This window comes from Pseudophryne corroboree, chromosome 2 (assembly GCF_028390025.1).
Source record: "Pseudophryne corroboree isolate aPseCor3 chromosome 2, aPseCor3.hap2, whole genome shotgun sequence".
Classification (NCBI taxonomy): domain Eukaryota; kingdom Metazoa; phylum Chordata; class Amphibia; order Anura; family Myobatrachidae; genus Pseudophryne; species Pseudophryne corroboree.
In genome coordinates, this window is record NC_086445.1 from 874,628,268 (window position 1) to 874,653,364 (window position 25,097).

General features: G+C 41.5%; 1 protein-coding gene across 4 annotated transcripts in view; it reads left to right on the top strand.

Moving 5' to 3' along the window:
• Window positions 1–25,097, top strand: part of ANKRD13B (ankyrin repeat domain 13B) — a 307,156-nt gene that overhangs the window by 166,755 nt on the left and 115,304 nt on the right. The gene's annotated exons all lie outside the window — the stretch shown is intronic.

The following is a 25,097-nucleotide window of genomic DNA, read 5'->3' on the forward strand; positions in this document are numbered from 1 at the left end:
TATCAATCTAAAATAAAAGGGAGAGTGTTCAGACACATCTAGTATCAGACATTGAGGTAAGTATTACCCGTATTAAATGAATGTCCCTATCTCCCATAATGTCAATTCAAGAATGAACCGATGTGTTCATGCTAGTGCTAAATCATGAATGAGCAATTGTGTTATTACTAGTATCAAATTATGGATAAACAAATGTGTAAATACATCAACTTGTTTTCTAAAAGGATCACAGCATATTAGTGGAATCACAGCGTATTTCTTATATGTCTCTAGGACAAACAGTCCATATTCTAGCACATTCCGTATAGACATAATTTATTATATGGTTGAATTTAAAAGACAAAGGTATGTGCACTTCTTACAGTGGCATTGGATTAGAATACACACCCTGGCTACACTTCACATATGTGCCGTCACTTTACCAATTCAACAGTGTTCATGATCACATACTCAGCTTGATTGAAACTAAGTTGCCATATCACAAACTGTTGCAGAGCTGAATATTTTCAAAACAATATGGTTACTAACAAATACAATGTAGGTTTAACATTTGTCTTAGAGATTAGCACTCATCCTTGAGATGGATACCATACGTATGTCATGTGACTCTATTAAATACAGGTCAAAAATAGCATTCAGTCACTCTAAACGTTTTTTCACACAATTTACATGTGGCACATAACTTAATCAGCTCTACAATATCCCTGAGCTCATTTACAGCTCAGATTGGAGCTGTGTTGCAAATGGCAATTTAATGCCTGTGATAGTCTCTCTCCACTGTAATTCTGAATCAAACCACATGCGGCCTCACAATTTTTTTCTCAAGAAACATTTGAAACCATCACATATAATATAATGCACCGAGACATGTCACTGCCCATGGATATTATGAAAAATTATTGCTCTCACAGATATATGTCTCCTTATTCAATTTCAATAAAGCATATCAACCTGCTAATTAACACATGAGAACTGATATACCTGGACTTAATCACATATGGTATTCGGTGAGGGACAAAATGTCACCTAATATTTCACCGTTATACCAGTGTGATCAGTCTGAGAAACATTTTGGTCAACTGGGACCATAGGTGCACCTCTATTAATTAATTATTTTGAGGCCTCAATTTCAATTTTTCAGTGTGGATTGTATCAAGCTTTTGTGTGATAGGTAGAGAGAAATAGTACAATCCAATGTACAATTACCCCCATCTGCTGCCCATCCTCATCAAGGGAGCGGAAGAAGGGTGAGAGTAGGGTCACTGATGGATTGATGGAAAAAAAGCCACAGTATCCCCTGGTATCTCCGTCTCCGGTGTTAGAGCAATCCTGTTGCCTTAGGCTTGCAGGGCTGCAATGCGCCGCGGAGACCAGTGGGATACCTGTGAAATGAGAGAAAGAGTATATCAACCTGAAAGACAAAAAATTATAGAGTACCCAATTAAGCTAAGGATCACTTATTTAATTTTGTATAACGATGTACTTTGTAAGTGTGATCCATAGCTTATGTCCACTCAAGAGCACATGAACAAAATGAGACTATCGTATAATTTATAGTCCCAATCAATTGATGTTATCACCATAAACATTATTAAAAATAACCAGAATTATTCAGTGAAACGGGGAAGCAGGATACTACACTCTGTAGATAAGGAAAACAAAGGGGGGTATTAACCATAAACTTAATATTAAAATAGAATTAATTGTTGATTAAGGAGAGGACAGGGCAATCAATCTATAGGTATGGAATGAAAGGTATATGTTGCGCCGCTTCCTGCGGCTAGACTAATGCCACTTCATTATAAGATCTTGAATCTAACTGTCTGTTTTTCAGCAGCTCAATAACCTAATTGACGTTTGGGCATGCCTTGGAACATTACAGTCCAAACTCCAGGTGATACTGAGCATAGCTGGTTGCTAAAGACGCAAAACAGTTAAACATGCCTCCCTAGTTTTAAACAGCGCTGTACATTGCTGGTTACCACATCTCAAGGGGAGTTTCATATGCCGTCCAACTTCTCCGGTCAATGCGTCCCTAGAAGTAATTGTCACTGCCACTTGCCGTAACTAATTCACTGGCTCCTGAGTTGCGGCTTGACCTGCCGCCCCGTCCAGCCTCTCCAGTAAGTGCGTCTCCAGAAGTGATTACCACTGCTGCTTGTCACGGCCCTTTCAAACTATATGCGAATGGAAATGGCTATAGTGACTTTTCATATAATGACAGAAATATTTTCAGCAGTATACGTCCCTGAATACCACTTGTGTCTTCAGCATATAAAGTAGGTTCATCCGTATTCTCAAGAGTACTCCTTCTCCTGATTAATTTCCTCTCCAGATGACCATAGAATAGAGGAAATAAAGGCAGGATAGTGCAAAAACGTTTTTTAATACAACAAAAAAACACATAAAAATTCCATAAAATCCAATCCCATAAAAATTGACACACAGGTGACAAGGAGAACACCAGCAGGCATAGGTGATGTAATTACCAGACGTTGTGGGAACCTTGCGAGTCCCCAAAATCGCATAGATGTGAAAAATATTCCAGGCAGTCTCCCGGGTTTAGAACTCCCTGGATGTGGTAATTCCTTCCTCCAAATGCCGTTTGAATGGTCTCCCGTACCCCACCGACGCGTTTCAGGTCTGTTCCAGACCCTTTTTCAAGGTACATTTTTTATGCATATACACAGTACAAAATAGGTTTTTTTTCTAGACTTTAGTATGGCCCTTAAGATCAATACTAAATGACCCCCTAATATCCACCATTATGGAAAAATTTCAAAGAGAATAGAACAACAAATGAGAGAAACAGTCATATGTTAGTAATAAACAGCAGAGACAGAATAATTGGATATAAAATATTATCTTTCCATGGCAAGGGGATAAGACAAGGGCGGATTGCCTGGAAATTCCTGCCAGCATTCTGTATTTTAGAAGCTGTCTTCAGTTTCATATAACTGGAATGCAGTATTGTCATTTAGCTTAAAGCTTTAGATTTTCTGCTTCACAACTTCAAGAGATTTTTCGTGCATGATACAATGTAGGTTTAGACAACATACACATACATATAAACTGTCTTATCCTTGAGTTGGGAACGTTTTTCTTTTTTTTTTTACCCAGAGCATCAGAGATAGTGTTCAGGGAATCTGGACAGTACACGAGAAAGCTTAGTACTTTTGATTACTGTTGTAATGTTGAATAGTTATGAATAAAACATTATGCACAGACACATATACATGTATTTCAAGTACATTACCTCTGGCTGCTTCGGAGCGAGGGAATAAAATACAGTATTGTGTGTCTGATGTCAGGCATCTGCTGGTCAAGTCCTAGAGATGGATTTATTAAATAACATGCTACCTACTGTACATTCTAAATATTATTAGTGTTTATAAAATGCCAACTTTACACAGTATTGAGTTGTTACAAAATCAAGTGAGTGACATAACCTTAAAAAGGAAAAGACAGGTAACTACTCACATGAGAAAACAACAGATCGTATGTATACCAAAGAACACAGAGATCAACACTATGCAACAGTATTAATAAAAGAGGTAGAAAAGAGTACATGGTGGCAGATCTATACCGGTGAGAGGCAAGAAGTTGGCTAACAAGTCAAAACGTCTACAATACAGATTAGGTAGAGGGATCAAGAAAATAGCTAGAGTTCCGCCAAAGCCCCCAAACCTTGTCATATTTTCCAGGGCATTTATGTTTGGTATACATAAAATGCTCATGGGATAGAGTGGTATTAACCTGCTTCACCCAGGCCACCGAGGAAGGCGGGTCACTACCCATCCATGTGCGGGCTAAGCAGACACGGGCCAGAGTAAGGAGATTATTTACATATACTCAGAGATATCCTGATAGAGAGTCTTTCAACTCCAACTCAAAAATACATATATATGGATTCAAAAGGGGAATCTGAATACCCATATTATGAATACTTTTCATCACCACCACCTCCCAAAATGAGGTCACCTGAGAGCAAAGCCATAGCAGATACCAAAAACCAGGAGCTGAAGTAGAGCATTTAGGGCACTTATCTGATGCCAATCCTCCGATTTGAAACAGTCTACTCAGGGTCCAGTAGGCCCTACGCAAAATATATAGCTGAATATGCTGGAATCTGGCATAAGCTATAGCAGCCCTCGGAGAACTGAGAATGTGGTCCCAATCCTCATACATCAGGGTTCCTAAATCCACCATCCACTTTGCATGGAGTGCACCCAATCTGTCTGTTCCAGAGAGAGAGAGGAGAGAACGATTTAAAATGCAAAGTCTTACAACAGGGCATATTCTGAACCAGGTCATGAACGGTAGTTTCAGAGAGTTGTGAAGCAGAACCCCCCCCCCCCCTCCCCCCACTGCGCAGTTAAGGCCTGATGTAATTGTAGTTAACGGAAGGAATAGTATCCAGGGATAGCATATGTGGAGGATAGGAAATCAAAAGAGTGGAGAACTCCACCCTGGTAGAGCTGGCCAATAGCGGAAACTCCAAAAGAAATCCAGCCCACACTACCCTCCAAATTACGAATTTCAGAAAAGTCCATGTTGTTCTATAAGGTGGAGTATGGATCAATGGTGGGATCCTTTAACAATTTTTCAACTGCATTCCACACTTTCAAAGCCTGTTGTAACAAAGGAGGGAGAGAAGTGTTTGAAATACATGCCAAAAGGAATTGCAATGGGAAAATTTGAAGAACCACCTTATCCATAAGAGCCACAGGGAGATTTTCATAGTCCCCATGTGTGACCCATTCACCCAATTGAGATAACTGGATGGCCAAATAATATAGATACATATGCGGTAGGGCCAGGAAGCCTTCACCCTGAGACCTGCACAGCATTCTAAGAGGAGTACATGCCGGCTTAGAGCCCGAAACAAAGGTAGCAACAAGGCGGGATATTACTCAAAATTGTGAGATTGGAATATATACCGGGGCATTCTGGAGTATGTACAAAAATTTTGGCTGGATAATAAATTTTTTTAGGTTTACACGGGCCATTACTTACAAAGGAAGCTTCTGCCATACTGCTCGTAAATTATCGATCTGAGGGATTCAGTTTAAAGGAATAAAATTAGCAGGAGATTGAGACACCTGGATACCAAGATACATAAACTGAGTGTGCCATCATAAGGGGAGCTCATATGCAGGGGATTGTAGAGTAGAAGAAAGTAATGGAAATACCACTGATTTGTCCCAATTTATATGGACACATGAGTAAAAGCTTTTACTTCTTTCTTCTTTCTTTCTTTCTTTCTTTCTTTCTTTCTTTCTTTCTTTCTTTCTTTCTTTCTTTCTTTCTTTCTTTCGCTTTTTTGTTTCCGGTTTCTGTATAATGCTATTGTTTTGCATATCGGACACAAGGACATACAGTATAACACACAGGGGTTGGTTGTTGTTATTATTATTATGTAGGAGAATAATAATAATAATCATTATTATTTATATCATTTTAATTTTACACTTGATTACAAGCTTTCGTTATAAAAGTTGATAATTAGTAACCAGCAATGTTCTGTCGAAATTAGAAATTCCAATGAAATTAGGAGACCTACCTTGTAATATGTTAACTCAGAGGTTCCCTAACGCGGTCCTCAAGGCACCCTAACTGTCCAGGTTTTAAAGATATCCATGGCTCAGTACAGATGATTAAATCAAATTGACTGAGATACTAATTAAGTCACCTGTGGCCAATCATGAATATACTTAAAACCTGAACCGCTATGGTGTCTTAAGGACTGCGCTTGGGAACCTCTGCGTTATGTCACTAATCTATGGGGAAAGGCTTCACCTCAAATCAATTGCTGTGAATAGATGGCATAGCAATAGGATCCATTCAAGTCTTAGTTATACTCCACAATGAATGCCACTGCTGCAGTGCGGTAATAGGTTTGTCTGTGACAAGCTGGCTGCACTGGGCACATCTTACTATGGCACTTGTAGTGAAAGAGGACTATTGACCATCCCAGGTCCCATAATTTGAGCACAAGGATGGTGTCACTGGACATTAAGCCCCCTCACCTGTAAGTGCCTGCCTCAGTTCAATGCAATACTAAATACAGTAAGTTGTCTAATGGGTTATTCTTTTCATCACCTTAGCTTATTCCCCACACTCTTCATAAAATAGAGACTAAGACAACTGAATTTCTAGTTAAAGAGGTCACAGACAAATCTATTGCTCAAATTAGAATTGGTAATCAGGGGTGGGGAGAAAAGCAGTGCTTACCCTCGGGCCACAGCCCCCTACTGATATTTAAATTTATTGTTATTAACGGGGTCTAGAAAATACATCCTGCCCCTGCACAATTGAGCTGATTAATACCACTTCCCTTCAATTGGCTTAGCACTGGCCCGTCCTTGAGATGGACACCAGGTCGACACATAAGGTTACAACAAACTCGCCGCTTAACTGGGGGAAGTACCGGTCAACAGTTATTGCGCTACTAGAGGAACACTGCTTGCCGCTGGGCTGCTCCCCACCTGTTATAAGAAAACCACAAAAAACATAATTCCAACACCATAAGCCAGTGTGTTCATTGCATTGCTCTAATGCCCAAATTTGGTGGATATCTCTGCTGTATTCTGGACAAGAGGAAGATGACTGTATCCTCCTGACCTTATATAACCCCCACAGAAATGTCCCTCCCCTACTACCTATAGGCTGACCATCCTGTCCTTATACCCCATCCTGCTACATACCCTCCCACCCTCCTCAATGCCACCCCCATGACCTTCTAACCAGACATTGTATACTTTAAAGTGCATGCTTTCCCCTCCCCCCAGATAAGATAATGGTAAAATAGTAAAGAGTAATTGCCAAGTCAATGACTGATATCCTCTTTAGTTATTCTCTGATCCATGTGGGGAGATGGATGTTTTTAATGGTCAGAACATGTTGTATTGTGATAGATCTTCTGATTAATTATCAGAAAGGATATATAAATAGTAAGCACTGGCCAGGGATGTCCGCATTCTGTGTAAGCATTACTGAGATTCTGCACACACTCGTGTTCTGCAGCTGTATAATGGCAATCTATATCTGATTCTTTCTTGCTTTGATTTACTAAAATACCGCAATGGTTGGTCAGTCATTGCCCATTGTGAATTTGTATTTGGCAAAAGTCAACACGGCTTTTATATACAGTATTTCTGTTTCTGCATCTTAGTGCGGTCAGCAGGCTGATAAGGCATTCATCGCAATCGCACCATATAATTTTTAAAGACAACTTTTAACCTTTTCAGTTATAAATCTGCATGAGGGAAAATAAATGTATTTATGCTGACATGCCACAATTACATTTTCCATTACTGCTTTGACCCTAGAGATTCCGAGTGAGACTTTGCTGGCCGGAAGAGCTTGTCTACCCAGCCATATGCTGTCATACTTGTAAAAATAGCAATTGTCCAACTATTGAAAAAAACATGATGCTCATATACTGTATCCTCCCGATGGGATCTGTTGTCACCCCCAATTTCGGCATACCACTAACTAGAAAGCTGATGTATTGTAGCTTATCCTAGAACTCCACTTGTTCCAGTACATTGATGCTAGGTTGCATTCCAACTGGTTTTTCGCTGTTTTTTATGATTTTTATATGCAGATGTAGCCACACTCATCGTGGCTACATCTGCCATGTACGTGCTTTCCCGGGACGGCCAGGCGCGCTGAGCTGTGTCACCTGCCACCCCCATTCATGCAAACGGGCACGTACGCCTTAGAGTGGGCACGCGGTCGTGGCATACGAGACACGAATGACCCTAGATGTAGCCACGATGAGCATGGCTACATCTGTATTAACCTTTTGTTATGTAGCAACAGCATATGCAATTGTACTTTACGCTGTGATAATCATATTATCACATGGTGCTTATACGTGCTTCATCAGGTACAGTCACATTCCTGTACAAGCCAAATTAATTCTGATATTGTCATTCCAATATTTTATGGCAGCTCGGACGGTGTAATGGTTAGCATTACTGCCACACAGCACTGGGGTCATGTTTTCGATTCCCACCATGTGCCTAACTGTATGGAGTTTGTATATTCTCCCTGTGCTTGCGTGGATTTCCTCCGGGTACTCTGGTTTCCTCCCACAATCCAAACATAATAAGATTTGAATTACCTACCGGTAAATCCTTTTCTCGTAGTTTGTAGAGGATACTGGGGTTCACATTAGTACCATGGGGAATAGACGGGTCCACTAGGAGCCTTGGGCACTTTAAGAAAACAATAGTGTGCACTGGCTCCTCCCTCTATGCCCTTCCTCCCACAATCCAAAAATATACTGGTAGGTTAATTGGTTCCTACAAAATTAACCCTAGCATAACTGTGTGTGTGTACATGTGGTAGGGAATATGGATTGTAAACTTCACTGGGGCAGGGATTGATGTGAATGGCCAAATATTCTCAGTAAAGAGCTGTGGAATATGTGTGCGATGTATGTAAATAATTGAAAATAGATAAATAAATAATAAATTATTTTATGGGGGGGAGTTTCATACAAAGACCCCTAAATCTTTATGGCCTGCAGTGCAAATGCAATTTTCTGGTGGCGAGTGCTCATTTTTTTCTTCAAGTTTGAACATCAAGATGTGTAAAGATGGCTGTCTTTGTACAATATTGGGGAGGATTAGGGTATTTCTTCTTGGATGTGGAGAAGGTGCAGGAAATTGTCTCACCCTGTGGCATATGAAAACACAATATTCTGTGTTGTGGGACGAGATATTTCAGTGAGCTCCACAAAGTAATGCATACATACAGTAGAAAGGGTTCCAGCCTCTGAAACACAGCATATTTGTCCTGCAAATGACCTGTTTTGTTTTTTCACACGTGCTTTGAGATTTAATATCTGCTCATGTTTTTCGACGAGCCACATTTTGCATCAAGTAGTAGCACTTTATATGGGAAAGCACAGGTTTTTTTTTGTGTATACGTAAGTGTGAATGTGTCATGAAAATCTTCAGTATTCATAGCTGCTAAGAAACCCAGCCCCATGTCACTTCCTGCTCATAACTTATAATTCAAAAATGACTTTGAAGCCTATATTTTAATCATTACGGCCACGATTATTAACATTCTATATAGCAGCAGACTTTTTCATTGTTAAACAACTATCAGGCCAATTCAGCATTGAATGCTGCTATGACAGCGTTCACATGCTGAATCCCGCCGCAGTATGTGCATGCGCAGAAGCCGCACTGAGAGTGCTGCCTGAAGCAAGGGCTGCTGGGAGCTGTAGTTTTAATTAGAGCTCTTCCACTGTAGTACGGTGCTGCTGGACACCGGATGCTGTTCGTGTCTCCGTTACCGGTGTGTGTGTGTGTGTGTGTGTGTCCGTAAACTCCATTGCCCTGGGCCCCCACCAGCCTTAATCCGGCACTAGGTTTGCATCATTTAAGAATGATGTAAACCAGAAGAGATCAAAGGTTAATAGCGGTCAAGCCATAATCCCCATTGATAATATTGGGATGGGATCTGCAGTGTGCAGTCTGCTGCTTTAGGCTTTAGCTACAATACATGACATTATGCAGAAATGCTAGTTTCTATATCATTTTATGCAAAAATAAAAAATAAACCCAATAATAAAAATTAGGTTTCATCAATTAGGACTGTATTTATCAATACAGTATATCTCACCACCAGCGGTACCTTTTGTTTTGTAACATTACTTATTTGGGTACTTCTGATGTTCATCAACTCCTACCTTTTCTGTGATGAGCAGAGGTATTGCTCAGTGGTTTCCAGCCTAATGCTGCCGGTGAGCGGTTACTGTGAAACGCGCATCCTCGCTTCTGTTGTTTATTCAGGAGGGGATCCAACAAAGCTTCTCGATAATTGCTGGTCCTCATTACTAGGTAGTGGTAATTGGCGTGGGTAGTAAGCACCATTAAATGGGTTAAGGGGTCTGTGTATTAATTATCACTGCACTGCAACTATTAACGGTCCACATTGTGACTGATATTTTATTTTTTAAGAGTAACTTACAAGGACAGCGGTAGCGATAACTGATGTCCCTGCGAGTTACATCCTTGTCCTATCTGACACTACGCATGAATTCTGGAGGGATAAGGATTGTAAGATCCCATTTCTGTGAGAATGCCTCTATAGGTCTAAAGTGATTTAAGCAATCTCTGGATGGTATAAACCAGTGGGGCCAAACTCCTAAGAGCTTTGCTTTTAGGAGTTTGGTAGATAGGGGTCATATTGCATGCCCCCTTGATAATAATGGGGACTATGATCTGCAGCACTAATGAGCCTTATGCAAGAGATTCCTGCATTAGGCTGTTAGTACATAACGGTGAAACATATAATTATGCAGAAACTGTAATTTCTCCATCGTTTGTGAAAAACTGCCTTGATAAATAGGTCCCTAAGTCTGGAGAAATCACTACCCTTTCATGAATGTCAGGACGCAGTAAAGGAACCTTTTAATGAGGAAGGTCTTCACATGAAAAGAGCCCTTGTTATTTTTATAGTTATTATAGTATCCGAAAAAGGTTAATAGGAGCAGATTACTGCTTCCAGGAACCGTACAACAGGTGTTACATTAACACCACAAGACCTTCAACCTCGCTTCACATGCCCACTGAGCAGAAAAGAATCCTTTGTAGCTGTGATTTCTTATACCAGTGCTGACAGCTAACCTCACAGCATTAGTATGAATGGGCCACACTGTCGGTGAGATGTGCAAGATATATCCTGTGAGTAAATAAATTTTTCTCTTACGTCCTAGAGGATGCTGGGGACTCCGTAAGTACCATGGAGGGTATAGACGGGCTCCGCAGGAGATAGGGCACCCAAAAAGAACTTTGACTATGGGTGTGCACTGGCTCCTCCCTCTATGCCCCTCCTCCAGACCTCAGTTAGATCTTGTGCCCAGAGGAGAATGGGTGCACTGCAGAGAGCTCTCCAGAGTTTTCTGTGGAAAAATAATTTTGTTAGGTTTTTTATTTTCAGGGAGTCCTGTTGGCAACAGGCTCCCTGCATCGTGGGACTGAGGAGAGAGAAGCAGAGCTGGCTTGTTAAGTTGGGCACTGCTTCTAAGGCTACTGGACACCATTAGCTCCAGAGGGAGTCGGAACACAGGTCTCACCTGGGGTTCGTCCCGGAGCCGCGCTGCCGTCCTCACAGATGCCGAAGATAGAAGCCGGGGGAGTATGAGAAGGCAAAGAAGACATCAGGCGGCAGAAGACATCAGATCTTCATGAGGTAAGCGCACAGCGGTAAGCTGCGCGCCATTGCTCCCAGTCACACACACGCAAGCAGGCACTGAAGGGTGCAGGGCGTAGGGGGGGGGGGGGCGCCCTGGGCAGCAATATTCCTCATATTTGGCATTGATAAGCATGGATTAGGCTGTGGCACAGTATATCCGGTAACCCCCGCCATTTTTCTATAGAAAGTTGATGGGACCGAAGCCTGCCGTCGGGTGGGCAGGGCTTGATCCTCAGCACTAACCAGCGCCATTTTCTCCACAGAGACTGCATGAGGAAGCGCTGGCTCCCTGTTCTCTCCCCTGCTGACCTTCACAGGCTGGAAAAAAGAGGAGGGGGGCACTTTGGCGATGCAGTGAGTGGAGATTACAATTATATACATATAACAGCGCTATCTGGTCATATATTCCAGTGTTTTTAAGCGCTGGGTGTGTGCTGGCATACTCTCTCTCTCTGTCTCTCCTAAGGGCCTGGTTGGGGTTTTGTCCCCTTATAGGTAACTCCCTGTGTGTGTGGGGTGTCGGTACGTGTGTGTCGACATGTCTGAGGCGGAAGGCTTCTCCAAGGAGGAGGTGGAGCAAATGAGTGGTGTGTCCCCGTCGGTTGTGCCGACTCCAGATTGGATGGACATGTGGCATACGTTGCATGCAAGTGTGGCATCTTTACATAAAAGGCTTGATAAGGCTGGTTTAGGGGGGACATCAGGCGGTCAATCCTCAGATTGGACCGACTCACAGGGCCCGTCGGGGTCTCAAAAGCGTCCCTTAACACAAGACACTACTACCGACACGGATTCTGATTCCAGTGTCGACTATGACGAAGTAAAATTGCACCCTACGGTGACTAAAACCATTCAGTGTATGATTGTGGCAATAAGGGATGTGTTGCATATTGTGGATGAACCCTCGGTCCCAGACACAAGGGTACACATGTTTAAGGAAAAGAAACAGATTATTAATTTTCCCACATCTCATGAATTAAATGAGTTCTTTGAAAAAGCTTGGGAGACTCCGGATAAGAGACCGCAGATCCCCAAAAGAATTTTTATGGCATACCCTTTCCCTAAGCAGGACAGGGAGATTTGGGAATCACCCCCCACTGTGGACAAGGCCCTGACGCGCTTGTCCAAGAAAGTGGCGCTACCGTCTCCTGACACAGCGGCCCTTAAGGACCCTGCAGATCGCAGGCAAAAATCTACCTTAAAGGGTATTTATTCTCATACGGGTGCTGTGTTAAGACCGACGATTGCGTCGGCATGGGTGTGTAGCGCAATTGCAGCTTGGACAGATGAGCTGACAGATCAATTTGATACTATATTCCTAACTCTAGCCCATATAAAAGACGCAGTCTTATTTATGAGGGATGCTCAAAGGGACATTGGTTTGCTAGCGTCTAGGGCCAATGCCATGTCTATTTCAGCGAGAAGATCCTTATGGACTCGCCAATGGACGGGTGATGCGGATTCCAAAAAAACATATGGAAGTACTACCCTATAAGGGTGATGTATTGTTTGGGGATGGGCTGCCGGACCTGGTTTCCACAGCTACAGCAGGTAAATCAAATTTTTTACCATATATTCCCCAACAGCAAAAGAAAGCAACACCCTATCAGATGCAGTCCTTTCGGTCGCACAAGTCCAAAAGAGGTCGGGGATCCTCTTTCCTCGCCAGAGGTAAGGGCAGAGGCAAGAGAGCACCTGCTTTGTCAGGTGCCCAGGAACAAAAGTCCTCCCCGGCTGCTCCAAAACCCACAGCATGACGCTGGGACTCCCATGAGGGAGTCCGCACCGGTGGGGGCACGTCTTCGACTTTTCAGTCAGGCCTGGGTCAGTTCGGACCTGAATCCCTGGGTGTTGGAAATAGTTTCCCAGGGTTACAAATTGGAATTCGAGGAGGTGCCCCCGCGCCGATTTTTCAAATCGGCCCTACCAGCTTCCACATCGGAAAGGGATATAGTGTTAGCTGCAATTCAAACGCTGTGTATACAGCAAGTGATAATCAAGGTTCCCCTGCACCAGCAGGGAAGAGGTTACTATTCAACCCTAGTTGTGGTCCTGAAACCGGACGGTACGGTCAGACCGATTTTGAATCTGAAATCCCTAAACCTGTACATAAAAAGATTCAAATTCAAAATGGGATCTCTCAGAGCAATAATAGCCAACTTGGAGGAGGGGGAGTTTATGGTGTCTCTGGACATGAAGGATGCGTACCTTCATGTCCCCATATATGCCCCCCATCAGGAATACCTGAGATTCGCTGTACAGGATTGTCATTACCAATTTCAGACGTTGCCGTTAGACTTTCCACGGCCCCGAGGATTTTCACCAAGATAATGGCGGAAATGATGGTGTTCCTGCGCAAGCATGGAGTCACAATTATCCCATACTTGGACGATCTCCTGATAAAAGCGAGATCAAGAGAGAAATTGCTGAGCAGTGTGGCGCTCTCTCTGAGAGTGCTCCAGCAACACGGTTGGATTCTAAATTTACCGAAGTCACAGTTGATCCCGACAACTCGACTACCGTTCCTAGGTATGATACTGGATACGGAACAAATGAAGGTCTTCCTCCCAATAGAGAAAGCCCAAGACATCCAGAACATGGTCAGAGACCTGCTAAAACCGAAAACGGTGTCAGTTCACCAATGCACTCGAGTTCTGGGGAAAATGGTGGCGGCCTACGAGGCCATTCCCTTCGGAAGGTTCCATGCAAGGACTTTTCAATGGGACCTTCTGGACAAGTGGCCCGGGTCCCATCTGTATTTACATCGGAAAATAACTCTGTCCCCAGGAACCAGAGTGTCCCTCCTGTGGTGGTTGCAAAGTGCTCACCTGCTGGAGGGTCGCCGGTTCGGGATTCAGGACTGGATCCTGGTTACCACGGACGCGAGCCTCCGAGGATGGGGTGCGGTCACACAGGGAAAGACTTTCCAGGGTCTTTGGTCAGACCAGGAGTCCTGTCTACACATCAATGTGTTGAAACTCAGGGCCATTTACAACGGCCTTCGACAAGCGGAGAGTTTTCTTCGAAACCTTCCGGTTCTGATTCAATCAGACAATGTCACAGCAGTGGCTCATGTGAACCGCCAAGGCGGGACAAGAAGCAGAGTCGCGATGGCGGAGCCACAAGGATCCTTCGCTGGGTGGAAAATCATGTAAGCGCTCTGTCGGCTGTCTTCATTCCGGGAGTGGACAACTGGGAAGCAGACTTCCTCAGCAGACACGATCTCCATCCAGGAGAGTGGGGACTTCATCAAGAAGTCTTTGCAGACGTAACACGTCTTTGGGGAACTCCTCAAATAGACATGATGGCGTCACGCCTCAACAAAAAACTTCGGAGGTATTGCGCCAGATCTCGGGACCCTCAGGCAGTAGCAGTAGACGCACTGGTAACACCGTGGGTGTTCGAATCGGTCTACGTGTTCCCTCCTTTTCCTCTCATCACGAAAGTGTTGAGGATCATAAGACGAAGAGGAGTACAGACGATACTCGTTGTCCCAGACTGGCCTCGAAGGGCTTGGTACTCGGAACTACAAGAGATGCTCACAGGAGACCCCTGGCCTCTTCCTCTGAGGGAAGACCTGTTGCAGCAGGGGCCCTGTGTATTTCAAGACTTACCGCGGTTACGTTTGACGGCATGGCGGTTGAACGCTGAGTCCTAGCAAAAAAGGGGATTCCGGAAGAGGTCATCCCTACTTTAATAAAGGCTAGGAAGGAGGTGACGATAAAACATTATCACCGTATCTGGCGAAAGTATGTGTCTTGGTGTGAGACCCAGAATGCACCTACGGAAGATTTTCATTTGGGTCGTCTTCTCCATTTCCTACAGACAGGAGTGGATATGGGCCTGGAATTAGGCTCGGTTAAGGTACAGATTTCGGCCCTCTCGATTTTCTTTCAGAAGAAATTGGCTTCTCTAGTGTTGCACATCCAGCCCCCTTTTGTGCCTCCAGTGGCACCATGGGACCTGAACGTGGTGTTGCACTTCCTAAAATCACACTGGTTTGAACCGCTTAACAAGGTTGAGTTGAAATTTCTTACCTGGAAGGTGGTAATGTTGTTGGCCTTAGCATCAGCAAGGCGAGTGTCAGAATTGGCGGCTGTATTACACAAGAGCCCCTACTTGATTTTTCATGTGGATCGAGCTGAATTGAGGACACGTCCGCAATTTTTGCCTAAAGTGGTTTCGTCGTTCCATATGAATCAACCTATAGTGGTAACAAAAAATGGATTGAAACAATAACTTGCGCCCTAGCTTCAGCTCGGCAGATCCCCAAAAGAGGAGCACCACTCCTCTATGAATACAATATACACGACAAAAGAGGTGATCTCCCAGCGACGCTATGTATGACTTCCTGATCCGTATATGTTCCTGTTCCTCAGAGAGAAAACACAATACGCAATATGTCCATTAGCATATGGTTGTACTTTGATGGACTTCTAAAGTCACTCCTCTTAGTGACTGACCTGGGTTAAATGAGATGCATTCACGTAACAGTTTCTTTAATACTGCATGCACTTGACCTTCATCAGCTTATCTACACCAGGCTTACCTTTCTTATAAGCCCTATGTGCGTTGAAAGGTATCTTTTCCGGTCTTTATATCCACATCTTTGTTGTCTCCACTCAAAAGGATCCCAAATGACAGCGAATAGTAAAAAGTGTATTTATTAAAAAATATTTGTACCCACCAACTTAGTGGGACGTAAAAAGACTCGTACAATACAACACAAAACAGTTTTACACGGTACCCTCTCTCTAAGACCAAAAAACCACTTCCAATAATACCGGTAGGATGGATATGGGTAGATGTTCTCAATTTTTGGCAATTTGGCAATGAAGAAAAAATTACCCACAAAGTACCGCCAACCACCGTGGAAGGGTCAGGTCCAGGGTTCCCTTATAGAATGCCAACGCGTTTCGGATTCAATCCTTCCTCAGGGCATATATTGGAAGTGGTCTCCTCGCCCTTTTATCCCTGACTGACCATGCCACATATCGGCCCTGGCCAATCGGGTTCCACTATTCTCAATAATATAATAAAAAACATGATCTTCTTTCACATTTGCCATATAGTTATAATACATGACTGTATAGTCCTATTCAGCTGTCAATTTATATAAATAATTACCAAATAACATAAAAAAAAACATTAATTTCATTAAATTGGTATTAATGAAAGTCCGGAATGGACTACAGGAATAGTTCATTCCAGATAATGTCCATTGTAAATCCCGAGTGTCCATGTCCACAAAGTCCCGGTTAGCAGATGGTCATGTGACCCCGCGCATTGTCGTCAACCGGATGTCCGTATTCGTGATGTAAATAGGTCTCCTTGGAGACCGTTTGTTGATCTTCCGATTCGTCCGCGGCCCGTCCTAACCGGATGTTGTTATCACCTGATGCGTCTTACTTCCGGTTGTTGGACCGCAAACGCGGAAGTTCATACTTGTCATGTTGAACCGCATATCGGAAACGTTACGTGTCCATACAGGAAAAAAACAAAGACGTATATCAGTACATTTATATTCAATCATAATGCTCATTTCTAGTCACTCCACCTTTTTACACTTATCCAATGATCTTAAAATACCAATAAGTTTGTCTCTAACCCGTAATTACCTTTTATCATTAATACACAGATTTTTTTATAAGTTATATGCAATTTACATCCTTAAAAAATTTTTTTTATATAACATGATTTATAATGGGTGCAATCCGATCATTCTCATGCATATATTTAATAGTTTAAAAAACAAGGGGGAATTTATAAAAACCACTTGGTTTCAAAATCTAAGTTTAAACCTTTAGGATGGAGTGTTTTTAATTCATAAATTTTTCTCATTTCCGCCCTTGCCAACCTATCTTCATCATCATTCTTTCGCCAATTAGATTGAATACTTAAAATGGCACAGAAACTCACCAGATGGTTAATATTACACTCATGTTTATTTTTAAAATGTTGAGACACGCTGTGAGTTTCAAGGCCTTTCTTAATATTTCGGACGTGTTCTGCCATCCTTACCTTAAGTGCCCTTGTTGTGCGTCCCACATACTGTGTACCGCATCGGCACTCTAGCAAATATACACAGTTTTTAGTAGAACACGTAAGAAACTGTCTAATTGGGTACACCACATTTGTTTGTATGGACTTATATTCCGTTATTTTGCTTCCATTCCCCTTACAATGACGGCACATGATGCACATGCCGCATCTGAAAAAACCTTTTGATTTTATCCTGGTCTGCATTTTTGGGGCCATCACCACACTATTCACCACATTTTCTTTTAGATTTTTTGCTTTTCTATATATGAAGCTCGGCCGGTCTGATATATGTTCCCTTAGTAAAGGATCTCTATTTAGGATATCCCAATGTCGTCTGACAATCTTTTCAATCTGACCATATTGGCTATTGAAATCAGTGACAAAAGATATTCCCCTCGTGCCACGATTATCTTTCTGTTTATTTTTATTTACATTCAAACAGGCCTCCCTATCTAACTGTGTGCCTTGATCTCTAGCTTTGCTTATTATCACCTTATCATATCCTTTTTGTTGTAATTGATCCTGTAGGATATCAGCATGTTTGTCATATTCCCTAATGTCTGTACAGTTCCGCCGAATACGGTGGAACTGGCTTTTGGGGATACTCTGCAGCCAATTGTGGTGGTGATTGCTGGTGTAATCAATAAAGGAATTACAATCGGTCTTTTTGGTGTAATTACTGGTCTTCAACATACCATCTTCTGCATAGACCCGTAAGTCAAGGAAATTTACCTCAATTTCACTTATTTCAAAGGTAAGTTTAATGTTGTATGGATTATTATTTAGGTGGGTGCAAAAAACCTCCAGACTATCATGATCACCGTTCCACATGAAAATGATGTCATCGATATAGCGATTCCAAGACACCAGACTGGCGCCCAGCTGGTGGCCATCCCACACCGCCTGCTCCTCCCAATATGCCATGAATAAATTGGCATAACTGGGCGCCAGTCTGGTGCCCATCGCTGTACCGGTGAGTTGTAAAAAGAAACTGTCCTGGAACCAAAAAAAGTTATTTTTTAAAATAAGGGAAATACCATCTAAAATGAATCCCTTCTCCTTTTCATTGGTCCCTGTTCTATCCAGAAAAAACTCTGTGGCAGTTAGCCCATGTTCATGCTCGATGATGGTATACAGCGACTGTACATCTGCTGTGACCATCAAAAGACCTGGTTGCCAGTTAATTTCCCTTAATTTATTAATGATGCTTATGGTGTCTCTTAAATACGACTGAGTTGATTGAACCATTGGTTGTAGTAAACCATCAATTACTTGGGATAAATTGGAGAGACATGAATCTATACCGGCCACAATAGGGCGTCCAGGAGGTTTTTCACTATTTTTATGGATCTTGGGGAGGATATAGAGCACCGGTATTGATGGGTTCTCTATAATAATGGACTTAATATCCTCCTCCCCAACGACCCCCATGGACAAGTACAGTGCCAGAAAGGTTTTTAACTTATCCATCACCCCACTACCGGGGTTGGTTCGAAGTTTTTTATATGTGTCTTCTTCCCCCAATTGCCTGCACACCTCCATATTGTAGTCATCAAGGTTCATGATGACCACACTTCCCCCCTTATCGGCGGGTTTTATGACTATGTCCCTGTTCTCCCTAAGGGATTTTATGGCCTTTCTTTCCTCCTTGTTTAGATTCATTTTCCTATTTGGTTTTAGTTCTATGCTTTCCAGATCATTTTTAACAGCCTTTTCAAATGCCTCAATGAAGCTACCTTTCTTGTGTTTTGGATAGAACTTTGACTTCCGTTTAAGATTAAATTTCCCTATGTTTTGTGGGATGATAGGTTCCGTATTATCACTAAAGAATCTTTTTAGTGTCAGATGTCTGATAAATTTTTCTACATCTACAAATACATTAAATTTGTCACACTTATTAGAGGGTGAAAACTTTAGACCTTTTTCAAGGACACTTTTTTCATGTACTGTTAATTGATAATTACTCAGATTGTGAATCTTGGTGTTTTTACTCATATCTTTATTGATATCAGGATCCACATCATGTGTTTCATTATCCACAGTAATCTTAATCGGATCTATGTTAGAATCACCACCATTTTTACATCTACGTCTCATACTAGAATTAAGTGTTTTAAATTTGCCTCCTCTACTTCCTCTTTTTCTTACAGGCCTCTTTTTTCTTTCACCTACATCTATCTCCATTCCCTGTGTGACCTTTGACTCACGCCTAAAAAACGTGATTGGGTTGGCCGATATTCACGGTCAATTCCCTCCTCTCTATCTTTCCATTGTCTATTCCCCCTATATGTAGCTTTAGGTCTGTGTTCCTCCGATTGTCCTCTACTCCTCCAGGTGTTTTTTTCCTCCCTTTTGGGTGATATTCTACTATTTTCAAAATGTCTCACCCTTCTTTGATCGTAATCGTCAGTGTTCTTATATTTTCTGGAACTATCTATGGGTGATCTTCCTCTGTTTCCCATATTTCTTTTCAATGCTCCCTTCCTACGATTGTATTGATTCCCATAATTATCCCTTATATCAAATTTCTCTCTGATTGGATCATTAGGCTCCACATTTGTGTCACCTTTATTTCTTTTGCACTCATCAGTATCTCTAAAATATTTTTTCTGTTTCTTACTCTTAATCTCCCTCTCTATCTTTTCTATTTTCCTAATGATTCCCCCTTCTAATTCCTTGTAGTCCTCCAATTTAGAATAAGGTTCTACCAGAGAGCGGAGGGATCCAATCTCTTCTTCTATTCCTTTAAGAGTCTCACTTTTTTCTTTAATAATGAGTTGCATAAGTGAATATGAGCACCCATCCAAGATTTTTTGCCACTCCTTCATAAAGCTCTCTGATTCATTATTGAAAGAAGGTGTTTTGATAATTTTCAAACCTTTAGGGGTCAGACCTTCCGAACAATACTTCTCAAGGAAGGCCACCTCCCACCAGATTTTACTTTCCCGTATGAGCAATTTCTCTAGTTTACCCATTGCACTCTCTAAATTATCGTCCACCAATTCCACACTCTCAGTTTCGTTAAATAATGATTCAACCTGAGCTTTTCTATTTGTTCGATGGGCAAACATGTTTAAGGGCAGCAAGACACAGTTTCTTAGTGCACAATAACCAGAAACAAAAAATGGATTGAAACAATAACTTGCGCCCTAGCTTCAGCTCGGCAGATCCCCAAAAGAGGAGCACCACTCCTCTATGAATACAATATACACGACAAAAGAGGTGATCTCCCAGCGACGCTATGTATGACTTCCTGATCCGTATATGTTCCTGTTCCTCAGAGAGAAAACACAATACGCAATATGTCCATTAGCATATGGTTGTACTTTGATGGACTTCTAAAGTCACTCCTCTTAGTGACTGACCTGGGTTAAATGAGATGCATTCACGTAACAGTTTCTTTAATACTGCATGCACTTGACCTTCATCAGCTTATCTACACCAGGCTTACCTTTCTTATAAGCCCTATGTGCGTTGAAAGGTATCTTTTCCGGTCTTTATATCCACATCTTTGTTGTCTCCACTCAAAAGGATCCCAAATGACAGCGAATAGTAAAAAGTGTATTTATTAAAAAATATTTGTACCCACCAACTTAGTGGGACGTAAAAAGACTCGTACAATACAACACAAAACAGTTTTACACGGTACCCTCTCTCTAAGACCAAAAAACCACTTCCAATAATACCGGTAGGATGGATATGGGTAGATGTTCTCAATTTTTGGCAATTTGGCAATGAAGAAAAAATTACCCACAAAGTACCGCCAACCACCGTGGAAGGGTCAGGTCCAGGGTTCCCTTATAGAATGCCAACGCGTTTCGGATTCAATCCTTCCTCAGGGCATATATTGGAAGTGGTCTCCTCGCCCTTTTATCCCTGACTGACCATGCCACATATCGGCCCTGGCCAATCGGGTTCCACTATTCTCAATAATATAATAAAAAACATGATCTTCTTTCACATTTGCCATATAGTTATAATACATGACTGTATAGTCCTATTCAGCTGTCAATTTATATAAATAATTACCAAATAACATAAAAAAAAACATTAATTTCATTAAATTGGTATTAATGAAAGTCCGGAATGGACTACAGGAATAGTTCATTCCAGATAATGTCCATTGTAAATCCCGAGTGTCCATGTCCACAAAGTCCCGGTTAGCAGATGGTCATGTGACCCCGCGCATTGTCGTCAACCGGATGTCCGTATTCGTGATGTAAATAGGTCTCCTTGGAGACCGTTTGTTGATCTTCCGATTCGTCCGCGGCCCGTCCTAACCGGATGTTGTTATCACCTGATGCGTCTTACTTCCGGTTGTTGGACCGCAAACGCGGAAGTTCATACTTGTCATGTTGAACCGCATATCGGAAACGTTACGTGTCCATACAGGAAAAAAACAAAGACGTATATCAGTACATTTATATTCAATCATAATGCTCATTTCTAGTCACTCCACCTTTTTACACTTATCCAATGATCTTAAAATACCAATAAGTTTGTCTCTAACCCGTAATTACCTTTTATCATTAATACACAGATTTTTTTATAAGTTATATGCAATTTACATCCTTAAAAATTTTTTTTTATATAACATGATTTATAATGGGTGCAATCCGATCATTCTCATGCATATATTTAATAGTTTAAAAAACAAGGGGGAATTTATAAAAACCACTTGGTTTCAAAATCTAAGTTTAAACCTTTAGGATGGAGTGTTTTTAATTCATAAATTTTTCTCATTTCCGCCCTTGCCAACCTATCTTCATCATCATTCTTTCGCCAATTAGATTGAATACTTAAAATGGCACAGAAACTCACCAGATGGTTAATATTACACTCATGTTTATTTTTAAAATGTTGAGACACGCTGTGAGTTTCAAGGCCTTTCTTAATATTTCGGACGTGTTCTGCCATCCTTACCTTAAGTGCCCTTGTTGTGCGTCCCACATACTGTGTACCGCATCGGCACTCTAGCAAATATACACAGTTTTTAGTAGAACACGTAAGAAACTGTCTAATTGGGTACACCACATTTGTTTGTATGGACTTATATTCCGTTATTTTGCTTCCATTCCCCTTACAATGACGGCACATGATGCACATGCCGCATCTGAAAAAACCTTTTGATTTTATCCTGGTCTGCATTTTTGGGGCCATCACCACACTATTCACCACATTTTCTTTTAGATTTTTTGCTTTTCTATATATGAAGCTCGGCCGGTCTGATATATGTTCCCTTAGTAAAGGATCTCTATTTAGGATATCCCAATGTCGTCTGACAATCTTTTCAATCTGACCATATTGGCTATTGAAATCAGTGACAAAAGATATTCCCCTCGTGCCACGATTATCTTTCTGTTTATTTTTATTTACATTCAAACAGGCCTCCCTATCTAACTGTGTGCCTTGATCTCTAGCTTTTAAAAAGATTCTTTAGTGATAATACGGAACCTATCATCCCACAAAACATAGGGAAATTTAATCTTAAACGGAAGTCAAAGTTCTATCCAAAACACAAGAAAGGTAGCTTCATTGAGGCATTTGAAAAGGCTGTTAAAAATGATCTGGAAAGCATAGAACTAAAACCAAATAGGAAAATGAATCTAAACAAGGAGGAAAGAAAGGCCATAAAATCCCTTAGGGAGAACAGGGACATAGTCATAAAACCCGCCGATAAGGGGGGAAGTGTGGTCATCATGAACCTTGATGACTACAATATGGAGGTGTGCAGGCAATTGGGGGAAGAAGACACATATAAAAAACTTCGAACCAACCCCGGTAGTGGGGTGATGGATAAGTTAAAAACCTTTCTGGCACTGTACTTGTCCATGGGGGTCGTTGGGGAGGAGGATATTAAGTCCATTATTATAGAGAACCCATCAATACCGGTGCTCTATATCCTCCCCAAGATCCATAAAAATAGTGAAAAACCTCCTGGACGCCCTATTGTGGCCGGTATAGATTCATGTCTCTCCAATTTATCCCAAGTAATTGATGGTTTACTACAACCAATGGTTCAATCAACTCAGTCGTATTTAAGAGACACCATAAGCATCATTAATAAATTAAGGGAAATTAACTGGCAACCAGGTCTTTTGATGGTCACAGCAGATGTACAGTCGCTGTATACCATCATCGAGCATGAACATGGGCTAACTGCCACAGAGTTTTTTCTGGATAGAACAGGGACCAATGAAAAGGAGAAGGGATTCATTTTAGATGGTATTTCCCTTATTTTAAAAAATAACTTTTTTTGGTTCCAGGACAGTTTCTTTTTACAACTCACCGGTACAGCGATGGGCACCAGACTGGCGCCCAGTTATGCCAATTTATTCATGGCATATTGGGAGGAGCAGGCGGTGTGGGATGGCCACCAGCTGGGCGCCAGTCTGGTGTCTTGGAATCGCTATATCGATGACATCATTTTCATGTGGAACGGTGATCATGATAGTCTGGAGGTTTTTTGCACCCACCTAAATAATAATCCATACAACATTAAACTTACCTTTGAAATAAGTGAAATTGAGGTAAATTTCCTTGACTTACGGGTCTATGCAGAAGATGGTATGTTGAAGACCAGTAATTACACCAAAAAGACCGATTGTAATTCCTTTATTGATTACACCAGCAATCACCACCACAATTGGCTGCAGAGTATCCCCAAAAGCCAGTTCCACCGTATTCGGCGGAACTGTACAGACATTAGGGAATATGACAAACATGCTGATATCCTACAGGATCAATTACAACAAAAAGGATATGATAAGGTGATAATAAGCAAAGCTAGAGATCAAGGCACACAGTTAGATAGGGAGGCCTGTTTGAATGTAAATAAAAATAAACAGAAAGATAATCGTGGCACGAGGGGAATATCTTTTGTCACTGATTTCAATAGCCAATATGGTCAGATTGAAAAGATTGTCAGACGACATTGGGATATCCTAAATAGAGATCCTTTACTAAGGGAACATATATCAGACCGGCCGAGCTTCATATATAGAAAAGCAAAAAATCTAAAAGAAAATGTGGTGAATAGTGTGGTGATGGCCCCAAAAATGCAGACCAGGATAAAATCAAAAGGTTTTTTCAGATGCGGCATGTGCATCATGTGCCGTCATTGTAAGGGGAATGGAAGCAAAATAACGGAATATAAGTCCATACAAACAAATGTGGTGTACCCAATTAGACAGTTTCTTACGTGTTCTACTAAAAACTGTGTATATTTGCTAGAGTGCCGATGCGGTACACAGTATGTGGGACGCACAACAAGGGCACTTAAGGTAAGGATGGCAGAACACGTCCGAAATATTAAGAAAGGCCTTGAAACTCACAGCGTGTCTCAACATTTTAAAAATAAACATGAGTGTAATATTAACCATCTGGTGAGTTTCTGTGCCATTTTAAGTATTCAATCTAATTGGCGAAAGAATGATGATGAAGATAGGTTGGCAAGGGCGGAAATGAGAAAAATTTATGAATTAAAAACACTCCATCCTAAAGGTTTAAACTTAGATTTTGAAACCAAGTGGTTTTTATAAATTCCCCCTTGTTTTTTAAACTATTAAATATATGCATGAGAATGATCGGATTGCACCCATTATAAATCATGTTATATAAAAAAAATTTTTTAAGGATGTAAATTGCATATAACTTATAAAAAAATCTGTGTATTAATGATAAAAGGTAATTACGGGTTAGAGACAAACTTATTGGTATTTTAAGATCATTGGATAAGTGTAAAAAGGTGGAGTGACTAGAAATGAGCATTATGATTGAATATAAATGTACTGATATACGTCTTTGTTTTTTTCCTGTATGGACACGTAACGTTT